Source organism: Drosophila virilis, chromosome 2 (genome assembly GCF_030788295.1).
Source record: "Drosophila virilis strain 15010-1051.87 chromosome 2, Dvir_AGI_RSII-ME, whole genome shotgun sequence".
In the NCBI taxonomy this organism is placed as follows: Eukaryota; Metazoa; Arthropoda; class Insecta; order Diptera; family Drosophilidae; genus Drosophila; species Drosophila virilis.
In genome coordinates, this window is record NC_091544.1 from 25,287,200 (window position 1) to 25,298,362 (window position 11,163).

Here is an 11,163-nt window from a genome sequence, read left to right on the forward strand (position 1 = left end):
CCAAATTCAATTTAAACATCACATTTGCGCGTCATACAAAATCATAATTTTTCTCAAATCTCACTTCCAGAATGCGTGTGTGCCCGTGTGTAAATGTGTGTGTGTGTGTTAAGTTGTCTGATATTCAATGCAAGAAACGTGTCTGTTAGCTTTCGGGAAATTTGGCAAATGTTAGACAGCTTGTCAGAGTGCCAACGTGAGGCATTGTGTGAATGTAAAAGCGAATCTTATGAATGAAAAGAAAAACTCGTAATACTCAAAGGGTGAACCGAATTGCATCAAGCCTTAACATTCGACAGCTGTCATTGATTGTATACCTTTTGAGTGCAGCAAATTGTCACGTTTCTATAGAGTTAGCACCCCGAATAGGTCAATCTGTATAACAAACTCTATAACAAATTGACAATTGATGTTTGACTTTTTTACCGAATATTTCGTATTTCGGCTTATTGTAAAAGAGTTTTAAGTTGCGCATTTTAAACGGAAAACCCCTCCACAACAAAAGTAGCAAAGTCGGTAGATTCTTTAACCAATTTGTTCTCAATGTTATTATTTCACGCTCTTCGCTACCAATTGATCACATTTCTATCTGCTTGGCTTAACTGCATGTCTCAAATATCAATCAAAAAGCAATATTTACATTTTTTACTTAGCCACGCTGGCAAAAGGAAATTTGTCGTTAAAAAATATAAAAGACGCTCTCGCGTTGCCAAAGCAATAAAACAAAACGAAATAAATCAAGGAAAACACATAGAAAGTCAAACAGTGGGGAGTGCTCCACTTGTTAATATTCTGCACAACTAAAGCGTTTACGAAAACGCTATAAATTTAATATTTAGTTAGTCTCTGATATTTTTAATAAATTTAAAGGACAATCGAAAGAGCAAAAAGCTTGACCTTAATTGCATCAATGTAAAAGATCTGTTCGGTTAAAGGCTAGGAGTCTGACAACCACTTTCGATGATACGTGAAAATCTACATTAAAATATATACAGTATTTACCAAAAAAAAATCAGTTTAAGAAACTGGTACAATTACAATATGCCTTATGAATATATTTATATTTGTACAGAGTAGACAAGATGCCAATGCAAGTGTGATATAAAACGAAAACGTTCGAAAACTAGAGGGATATACGATTGGAAGCGACCTTGGAAGCGCTTGTTGGAGCTATGGTCGCCAGCTTAGAAGGAATTAAACAAATATTTATCAAAGAGCTGAGCGAGACGTGCTTCAGCTGAACAAAAGCAATGCCAACATGGCCGGCGCCAAAGCAAAGTGGCCGGAAAACATCAAGAGAAAGCCAGAAATATGAGACAGCGACTTGAATGAAAAGAAAGAGAAGCGGACACGGTGGCAGGCACCAAGACGGAGATGGAAAAGGAAACTAAGAACTGAACTGCAGCGTCATGAAAGCCGTACAGAACTAAGAACAGTGACGCTGTCAAGTTTGCCAAAGCCGTGATGTCAAGATGAATGGACGCAACGAGCAGGCTCCAACCAACGATTGTGTGAGGAAAGTAAATGGTTGATGCGTGACACCAAAGTTTAAGCCAACTTTATGCTAATTAGCAGCTGCTAACGAGTCTGATGCGAACAACTCTACAGCCAGAGCCGGGCGAGGCCAGTATTCTAATGCCACGCACATGCAGACCGGAGGACCTCTTGTCCTGCACACAGTCTCTCCAAGCTGCAAAAGTGTGGGCTTTGCGACACATCTGGGGAAGACTTACGTATGCCACACCCGCAAACACACATACACACACAGTGGCAGCCATTTTTTCAGTCATCTTTTTTACCCGTTTCTGCCAACTTTTGTGCAGTCTCATTCGCAGTGTTGGTGTCGACTGCATTTCGCATTTGGAGGTGGCGCAGCTGTTTGTTGGCTTAGCAACAAGAGCGCATTGTTGACATCTGAATTTTATAATATATATTTATATATATGTGTATATATATATAAATGTATATATTGTGCTTTATATAGCTTTTTGGCTTGCTTTATGCGAAATTGCATTGAAATGCCCGAATAACACGACTATAAATGTGGCCATTGTGCAGCCAGCTCGACTCGGCTGCGACTTGCAGCATCCCTGCCGAACAATGTGCGCCCATAAATTACCTAAATTGAAAACCATTCTGTTGGCACCATTTTGGTAAAGTTTTCTCTGTACACTTGCCCACATAGATTCCGCCACTTAAAAAAAAACGTCGACACGCGCCACACTTTTATATTCATTACGATTCATACAGAACGTCAGTTTAATAATACACTGCAATCATGCAGTTCTATAAAAGGGTTGGTTGACTATGACAATAAATAACCAGGAAATATGAATGGAAATATCTATGTGAAATTAGAAAATAAACTAATTAACAATAATTACAAAAAGTTACCTAATTTTGACAGAGACAATTCATAAAAATTAAAATTATAATTATAATAACTATAATAATATATTTCATTCAAAATATTTGACTAAAAATTCATATTTCGCTTGTTTTATGCTCAATTTAATCAGGTCTTATTTAAATATTGTTTTTTATATTTTTCTCATCTTTTCCCTTAGTTGGCGGCTCAGCATAAAACCGTTTTCGAAACGAAAAGTTCAAGAAATGAATATAATATTCGGTTTTCGCTACGGCTGGGTGCATTTTATGCAACTACATAAATCTTGTATATATATTTTCAAATTCAAATAAAATAAATTAAATAATAAGACAGGCAATTTGAGTGTATTTTGAAATTCATTGAAAGTTTGCCTTTGTTCACTGTTATTCCCAGTTTTTTTCGCAACGCTTTCCGTTCGCAGCGCGCATAAATATGCAATAGAAACTTTTCTCACGTTTTTGATTGCATTTTTTGTGCAGCGTCATAAATATTTAATGTATACTTTAACCGGCAACAAGAACAGCAACAACAGCAGTGGCAGTGGAAGCGGAAGTGACTGCAATGACTGTGGCAGATTCTTTAGCTGTAGATCTTTGATTACTCATCTATATAATATTTTGCGAAAGTCATCTTTATTGCATTTCGATTAAAGTGTAAACAAAAATGGCAAAGCAACAGCTTGTCTCATTAAATTGATGTCCTGACTTAAGCCAGAACTACACTCGAATCGATACAATTTAACATCTAGCAGGCTGTGGTAATGTTTAACTCTCTACAGCAATTGAGAACAACCCGCAGAACCGTGTGATGTGGGTCTGTTATAGGAATTGATGGCATCAGTAGTAAGATGATTGCACTCTGGTTGTACGTTGACCAAAAAAGCCACTGGATGCACTTAATTAACTTAATTAAAAATCTTTGTGTCTCTGGCAGCAGCTTGGCAGCAAATACTCAAATACTCACCAGCAGCATCATCGTCATTATAATGCCGTGTGTCGCGGTTGAGATGAGTTGAGGCACCGCAAAGCGAGTCACTTCCAGCTGAGCTCATATACGAGTGAGTACTATGTGCGAAATAAGCGAATCCTGGCTGTAGTTGGCACTGCTGTTGCTACCAGTCATAACGCTCATATTGCATGCAGTCGCCGTTTCATACGAAGCGTAAACTCAATTAAAAACAGTCGAGTAGTTGGCGACGCGCACTGCACTGCACCACAGTCGCAGTCGCACCCACACGCTCGCAGTCACAGACGCAGACTCCTGATGACAGAGCTTGATTATCCTTATCGCGCCTCGGCCTGGGTCCGTTACACATCCTGCCACAAGCTTGCTGCTGCTTGTAAAATGCTTTTGTGTATTTTATTTTCTATTCCATTTTCTAACTTAATACCAGCAAATTTGTTATTTTTTTACCAGCGGCTTTTCCATTTGCTGCGGCTTGGAGCCTTTTCATTTTAATGCTTACCTCATAGAGAGTCCATTAAGATTATATTTTATGCATTTCTTGTGTGCCACTTCAAACTTGCATTTTAATGGCGTTTCACGTAATTAGCTGTATAAATACTTTATATATTGTGGAAATTATATACCCAGCAAGACTACTGGGTATTCAATATCTACATGTTTATTTCTGACTTTTAATGTTTCAGCTGATAGCCATTCATTATTATATAATTATTATAAAATCAAGATGAGGGCTATTTGCAGCCTTTCTACAGGGTACGGTTTAGTTTATTTGATAATTTAAAATTTAATAATATTAATAACAATAAAATTACTTAATATTCTTATATTTTATGCCATTCTTAACAGATGTAGGATATTGTCAGTGTGACTTCAGGGTAGCCCATTGTCGGGCACTCTGTAAAGTTAATTAGGTATATAAATTGTTGGGTTAGTATAAGCACATGTAAATCGTCGATTGGTTAACAATGTTGTTGGCAGTAAATGGAAGTAGAGTCAGGAGTCGGGGAGATCAACTGCTGCAATGTTACACCCTTCGTTTTTCACGTCAAGCAACAATTATCGGTTAGATGTTGAAAACCAGTGTAAATTGAGAGATTGTTTATTGGCGTGTTTGTAATGCGACCGAATGAAACATGTTGATGTTGCTGCTGACAGTTGTAGCTGCTATTGTTGTTGTTGGTGCTGTTGATGACAGTGCGTCAAGAATTTTTGTTGTGAATGCAGCGCGCCATGAGATTCTCAATCATCGCAAAGCAGTCCTCGCAGCAGCAGCACCTCCTTTTGAAAAGGGTTGCCTGCTTCTATGCATTTATCCTGTGCCTACATAGTCTCAAATGCGGCTAAGCGTGACGTTGACGAAGCGCATGCAACAGCTCAACTTGTTAGACGACATCGAATGGAAAGGTGGCTCGTTTGGAATGCGAGGGGAAGGCTGTGCGGCACAGTGGGTGATGACATGGCGGTTTGACGTTGTTGCAGTTGCTGTTGTTCCTGGCAAATTTGTTGCTGACAATTTCGTGTTAGCGCTGCTCATGTTGTGGTTGCACATGCAGAGTACATGTGCATCTATGTGTGTGTGTGTTTGTGTGTTTTCTAGTCGATAAATTTTCAATTTTGCAACTTACACAACTTATGCCACATGTGCATGTGTGTGTTTCTGTGTGTCTTGCCTTTAACGTTTCCGCATTTTAGCCGCACTTCAGCACAGCACACCATGCCGCATGATTGATGCCGTCTACAGAGTCTCTGCCCGTCTGCACACACACCCTGACGGCAGACAACTTATTATGTTGATATAACAAATACAGAATCCTCGCTGGTTACCATACAGACAAGTGTGGCGTGCGAGAGAGATGGAGGAAGATAAACTGAGCTTCAGCTAAAAAGTGAATGCGAGGCTTTACGCTAAATTATACTCTTAACAAGCACGTGTGTTTATCATTAACGGAGTGTGTGTTTATGTATGCTGTGGGTTTTTCTGCTTTAATTATATTATTTACTCTTTTATTTCAGCTGTCTCAACATTGAATAGCCGTACAGGAACAGCAAGGCAAGGCTAAATAACAGGTGGGTTGAAGCTGTTCAAGATTTCATTTAAAGTGTTTTGCACAGAACCTATTTATATTTAAGAATTAATTCAGCTTAGCCTGAGGTAGGACTAAATATTTAATAGTTAATATATAAATGCATTTAACAATTAAGTTACTGTTACATATAGAAACAGTTTACACGTCAAATGACATGCAGCGAATCACCCTTAATTGAAACAAACTCGTGCTTCATTTCAAAGTGTTTATTTTTAAATTTTTGAATCATATAAGCTTTGACAATTACATTTAAGAGTTATATCAAAAATTATGAAGTGTTTTCAATTTATTTGAACTGCAACAAGAGCCAAACAATTCAATTAACACTGCGAATTTTACTTGGCAGCCACATAAAATGGTTTATGACTCACTCTCTGACCAGCATTTTACTGGGGACATTCATTGCCTCCCTCTGCCTTCCTCCCACTCTCTTGAAATTCCCCAAAGTTTATTGAGGCGAAAATTGTTTGCAACAAAATAGAGAATGCTCTATCTGTGCACCAGCAGCAGCAGCATAAGATATTGCATCTGTGCAGCAGCAGCAGAAGATATTGCATTGTATACGAAAAGTTGAAGCAGCTTAGTTTTGAGTTAAGTTCGTGACATGGGTCTCTCAGGGAAACAAAAAGCACAAGAATATGATAGATTTTGGCAGGAACGCTTAAGAAAATACACTCATATATATCTAACCCATTCCGATAAAATTAATAGCTAATCATCATTTTGATGTAAAAGTCATTAACTAATTGCTAGAAAAATATTTGAATTGTGAGACTTTTAGCTTTCAAAAAAGTTTCAATAGCCCGAATTTCGCTTCGTTTGCTTGAATGATGTCACCAAGCAAATATCTAAAATAAAAATAAATATCACTGAAGGCCGTATTCTTTATATATATCATGAATGGTATCTCGCAGACTTGACTTTTGAAAAGCTCACATTTATGCCTTCGGACTTTGGCCAAGAAACAAACATAAATTCTCTATAAAAAGGACAAATGAAAATGAATAAAAAAAATCATCATCGTAGTCGCGATTTTCTTTTAGGCTTTTCCATAAGTCGCCGCCATAAATAATCACATAAAACAACAACATACAAAACATGTTGGCATTGAATGCCGCTTCTGGTCCTGCTTCTGCTTATGTTCCTGCTTTACTAACAAAGGGAAACCCAAATGACTATACATAAATACCTTTTTTTGTGGAACAGGAAGCATCCAAGCTGTACCCGCAATTTATGTAAAATTTAATGCTTTATAACGACATACGCACACACACACGGGCACACACATAAACTTTGAATACATATGCAAATCATATCACTCATATACGCCTACACGATGCGACTCGATTCGACGGTATGCAAAGCATTATCAAACATGAAACATGAAACACCAATGAAAATGTCAGGCAAGAAACAAACACAGCAACAAAGATAACAGTAAAGATAAGCAATTTCCCCGTTTTCAAATGTTTTCACCGTTAGGCGCCATCTCTACACATGTTTTGTGCACAAATTTTATTATGCACACAAAACTCAAACACACATGCAAACACAGGCGCACGGCCCACCGACACAGGCAAACACACACAAAATGCTCGCATATGTCACTGTGTAGGCATTTTATGCCGGAATTTGTTTTACACTGCATTACAAGACTGCGTAACAAAATGGTACATTTTATTTTTAAGTCTGAAAAATTTTTATATTTTATTTATAAAAGTAAAGATCATGTTGAGTTCGATTAGCATTAGAGAGTATAGGTACAGGCGTTAAACAAAAATAAACCAAATTTTAAAATTGAGATATTTTGCTTTAAATAATCAAAGAGAAAATATAAAATGTCAAGTATTATCTGATGAGGGTTTTAGTTTTGAATTTTGCTATTCTTATGTATTAATACTTAGTTTGGCCTTGTCCATTTAAATAAATACATTTTTTGGAAGTAAAAATATATAGTTTTTATGTGACTTAACATTCTCCTACTCCTTATGTACTCTAAACTTCGATTTAAATCCCAAGATTTCTGCCTTGTCGTGTACTGATACCTTGCCTTCATAAAAATAATTATTCCTTAATTATTGACATAATTTTAACTCGTTTCATAGTAGCTTGTTGCCTGGTGTAAGTGAGTTGGCATTAATATATGATTCAAAATAAACGCATTCATTATTTACAGGCAAGCAAAATAAGAAAAAAAAATAAACCAGCAGCTGCTTGACACATAAACATCAAGTGCGCAACACGCCACACACCAACAAAAAAAAAAAATAAATAAAAAAAAAAAAATATATATATATATATATATATATATATATATATACATATGAAAAATGTAAGAAAAAAATATTTGACGTCTGTTCATCCAGAGACGCGTCGTGTGGCAACCCCAAATGAAAAGGGCGCCAACGTCGACAGCGGCAATTTAAAATTGCTGGCTTTTTAACTCGCATCCATTTACAGCAATTTTCCGTGTTACCCCCATGCCCCAATCGGGGGCCCTGTGACGTGTCAGATTGAAATTACATCAGGCACTTGGCGAATAGCAAATTGGCAAGAATGCTTGTAAGGATAACGCATTACATAAATAAGCAACAAGCCAAGAAAAATTGAAAAAAGGTTGCAGACATGTTAAAGAAATCAAATTTAATGACTCAATAATTGAAATGCGCGCACGAGCATAAAAAATTTTCCTTCAATCACGCGCGTTGCGTATACGCCGCGTTAACTCAGTCATAGATTTCTGAGATGTCTAGCCTTAGCTGTCTTCTAAGAGTGACTGTGTTGGCCACTCTAATTGACCAGTCCGCACTCTAGGCTCCCACATAACTTGGCAACTTGAAGCATCCTTTAGTCGCTGTGTGCTCTTATCTATTGTTGCCGCTGCGGCGCATGTTCGCCCACTTATTTCATGCATTTTGCACTGCAGCCACAAATCCGCGCGGACTTAAAAAGCTTTTTTCAACAAAAAGTAGTTTAATGCACATGGATGATGGTGCTGGAGGGGGGTTTATCTCAGCATTCTTTAGCAGCCACGATGCCGGGGCGTCCGAAGGGTGCTGCAAGCCGCAACAGACCATGAAGCCACATAAACCCACTGAGGCAAACCAATCCAAAGAAACTGCAATGCTTTCTCCTTCGACTTTCAAGAATGCCATCTGTGGGTTTTTTTTTTTGGTTGCTGAAGCTACTGCATTTTTTAAATGAACACGTTGTTGTTTTTGTTGAAACAATTGTTTGGCATATCGGCGAAAAATTAAGTTTACGCTCGTTGATTTTAAATGCATCTGACGGGCGGACAGCCTTAGATACGTTCAGCTTATTTAAACAGCACAAAGCAAATTTCCAAGAAATTACCAGCATCAGCAGACATATTAAAAAAGGATATTCCCATAAAGACAATTGTAGCAATTGACGGGGATTATAGCAGAGAATGGCAAGAATGGTATTTACTCAGATGCGAACAATTGGGAGAAAAGCTGGATATAAGTCGTGTATATGGAAACAACCGTGTTTGAAGAGTTCGCTTTGAATAATTTAAGAATAAACTAGGTCTCACTAATATAAGATAGATCCTTATTCTCAGCTTATATATTCGGGGCACCATAATTTTCGGGCATTCAAAATGTTGTCAATTGTTTTTTAAATGTAATAATTATTGTTTTAATCAGTTTCTGTATTATCTTGAAATAGAAAAAACTAATTTTATGTTACAAAACGGCTTTATTTAATACAAAATATGGATTGTTCCAAAATTGAAGTTAACAAAAATTATATTTTATTTAAATTATCAGGCAAACTTGAGAAAAGTTATTTTCTAATCAAGAAAATGTCATAGTTTTATTTCTATATTTTATTTTAATTTATTTTTGACTATTTATATCGTCCAGCTAAGAGGTTTCGTCTTAAGCTTTTGGGATTAAAACAAATATATCTCAAATATTACTTATAATATACAAGTTGCAAAAGCCTTAAACTGTAAATTCAAAAGTTTTCGGCCATGTTCTTCTTTGAGCACTGTGTGTGTTGCTTAATGAAAGTTTAAGCCTACTTTTTGCACTTGGCTGCAACAAATTGTTAACAAACCAATAACAGAACTCCTACATTTCCTTCTATCTTTTGCCTGCCAAACAGCCGCAACTGCAAATCGTGGACTAAAACTATACTTATTTAGCAACATTTATCCCTCCAAACCAGCACCATTTCCACTGCGCATTAGTCTACTGCGTGTTTCCCAGCAGTTTCCCGAAAACCCTGCAGACAGACAAACAGAAAAGTTTCGAAGCGACTGTGGCTGGCCCCAAGACGGTGCCACATCGTTGGTTGGCTTTAGTGCAAAACCAAGGAAACTGCTAAATATTTGAAAAGTTCTGCAGAGCTGAACTGAGGTTCCTGCAAAAACGTCAACTAGTGTAAAACTTGCGGTAAATTGCTCAGGGCGTGGTCGCAAAGCCAAATATTGCCAGGTACATGTAAAAGCGACAGCCAAATAAGTACACGCTTAAAACAAAAAATCGCTTATACGCCACGTTGACAGCACACACAACGTGTAGCCAAATTATTTATAAGCAGCTGGCGGCTTAGAAGCTTTTTAATATGAATAGCGGAATATCCGGGGTGGGTATAAAGATGATATAATCGTTGGCAACAATAATTGGGTGCACGCCTGGCTTTTCGGCAAACTGAGAGACGTATAATTAAATTCAATTATTTATGTCCCTGTCAGAGCCGACGCAGATACCAAAATGCGAATCAACATTTGGGACATCAGGATTTACGAGCTGTCCACAAATGCTTAAAGCGGCTTACAGTTTGTTTGTTTGTTGACCAAATAATTGCGCCATTTTCTGGCCTGCCAACTGACTGTCACTCGTCTGTCCCCAGCAACTCCGCCGACTCGCGTGCCTCTTCTCAGCTGCCCAGCTGCCCATTTGCCAGTTGATTAGCATAATCAACCAGCAAAATTAGTCAAGCACATTCACATACTCGTATGCAAAATAGTTCTATACACACACACACACTCAAACAAACGTATATCCAGCTGAAAATTCAGCTCTTCATATAAATTACAAACTCAATTTGCAGCACATGCCTCATCAGTCATGTGCAAAGCGAATTGCTGGAATAATCTCAAATATGAAAAACTCATCAAAAAATAATAATAATAAACAGCACAAAATAATTGCACGTAAAGCCCAAATAAGTAAATAGATATATTTGTGTACATTTTATTATCATATCAAAACACACACGAACCGTTTTCAATTTGTGCCAATTTTCCTGCAAAGCTTTTTAGTCGTTGCCCACAAATAAATTGAAAAAAAAAGAAGAAAACAACATGTGTATACACTATGCGAGTCGGTTGTGCTTGTTTTAAGTACAAAATAAATATTTGAATTCACAATCCGATTTAAAGGACTCAAATTCAAAATAAATCCAAGAGACTGATCAAAGTAATTTAATTAAACCAATACAACAGTTTCTTTCAGTTACTAAAATATTTAATTATATTTAATTTTTCTAGCTTAAAGGTCTAGCAAATAATAATATAATGAAGCGTGTGCGCTCTTTGTAGTTATTTTTAGTGAGGGTGAATTCTGAATATTCATTTAAATAAATATTTGTACGGTTTAATTAAAATTTGCGCTGGGCGTTTTTCCGCTTAATTTTCTCCGCATTTAAACTCAAATCGCTTGCTTTTTGATTTGCGAATATTTTTGCGCA

General features: G+C 37.1%; 1 protein-coding gene across 1 annotated transcript in view; it reads left to right on the forward strand.

The window, feature by feature from the left end:
* Window positions 1-11,163, forward strand: part of 5-HT7 (5-hydroxytryptamine receptor 7) — a 72,390-nt gene that overhangs the window by 50,453 nt on the left and 10,774 nt on the right. The window contains exon 3 of the mRNA XM_015170508.3: window positions 5,369-5,422. The gene's annotated coding sequence lies outside the window, so the exon portion shown is untranslated. The remainder of the gene's footprint in view (window positions 1-5,368; window positions 5,423-11,163) is intronic.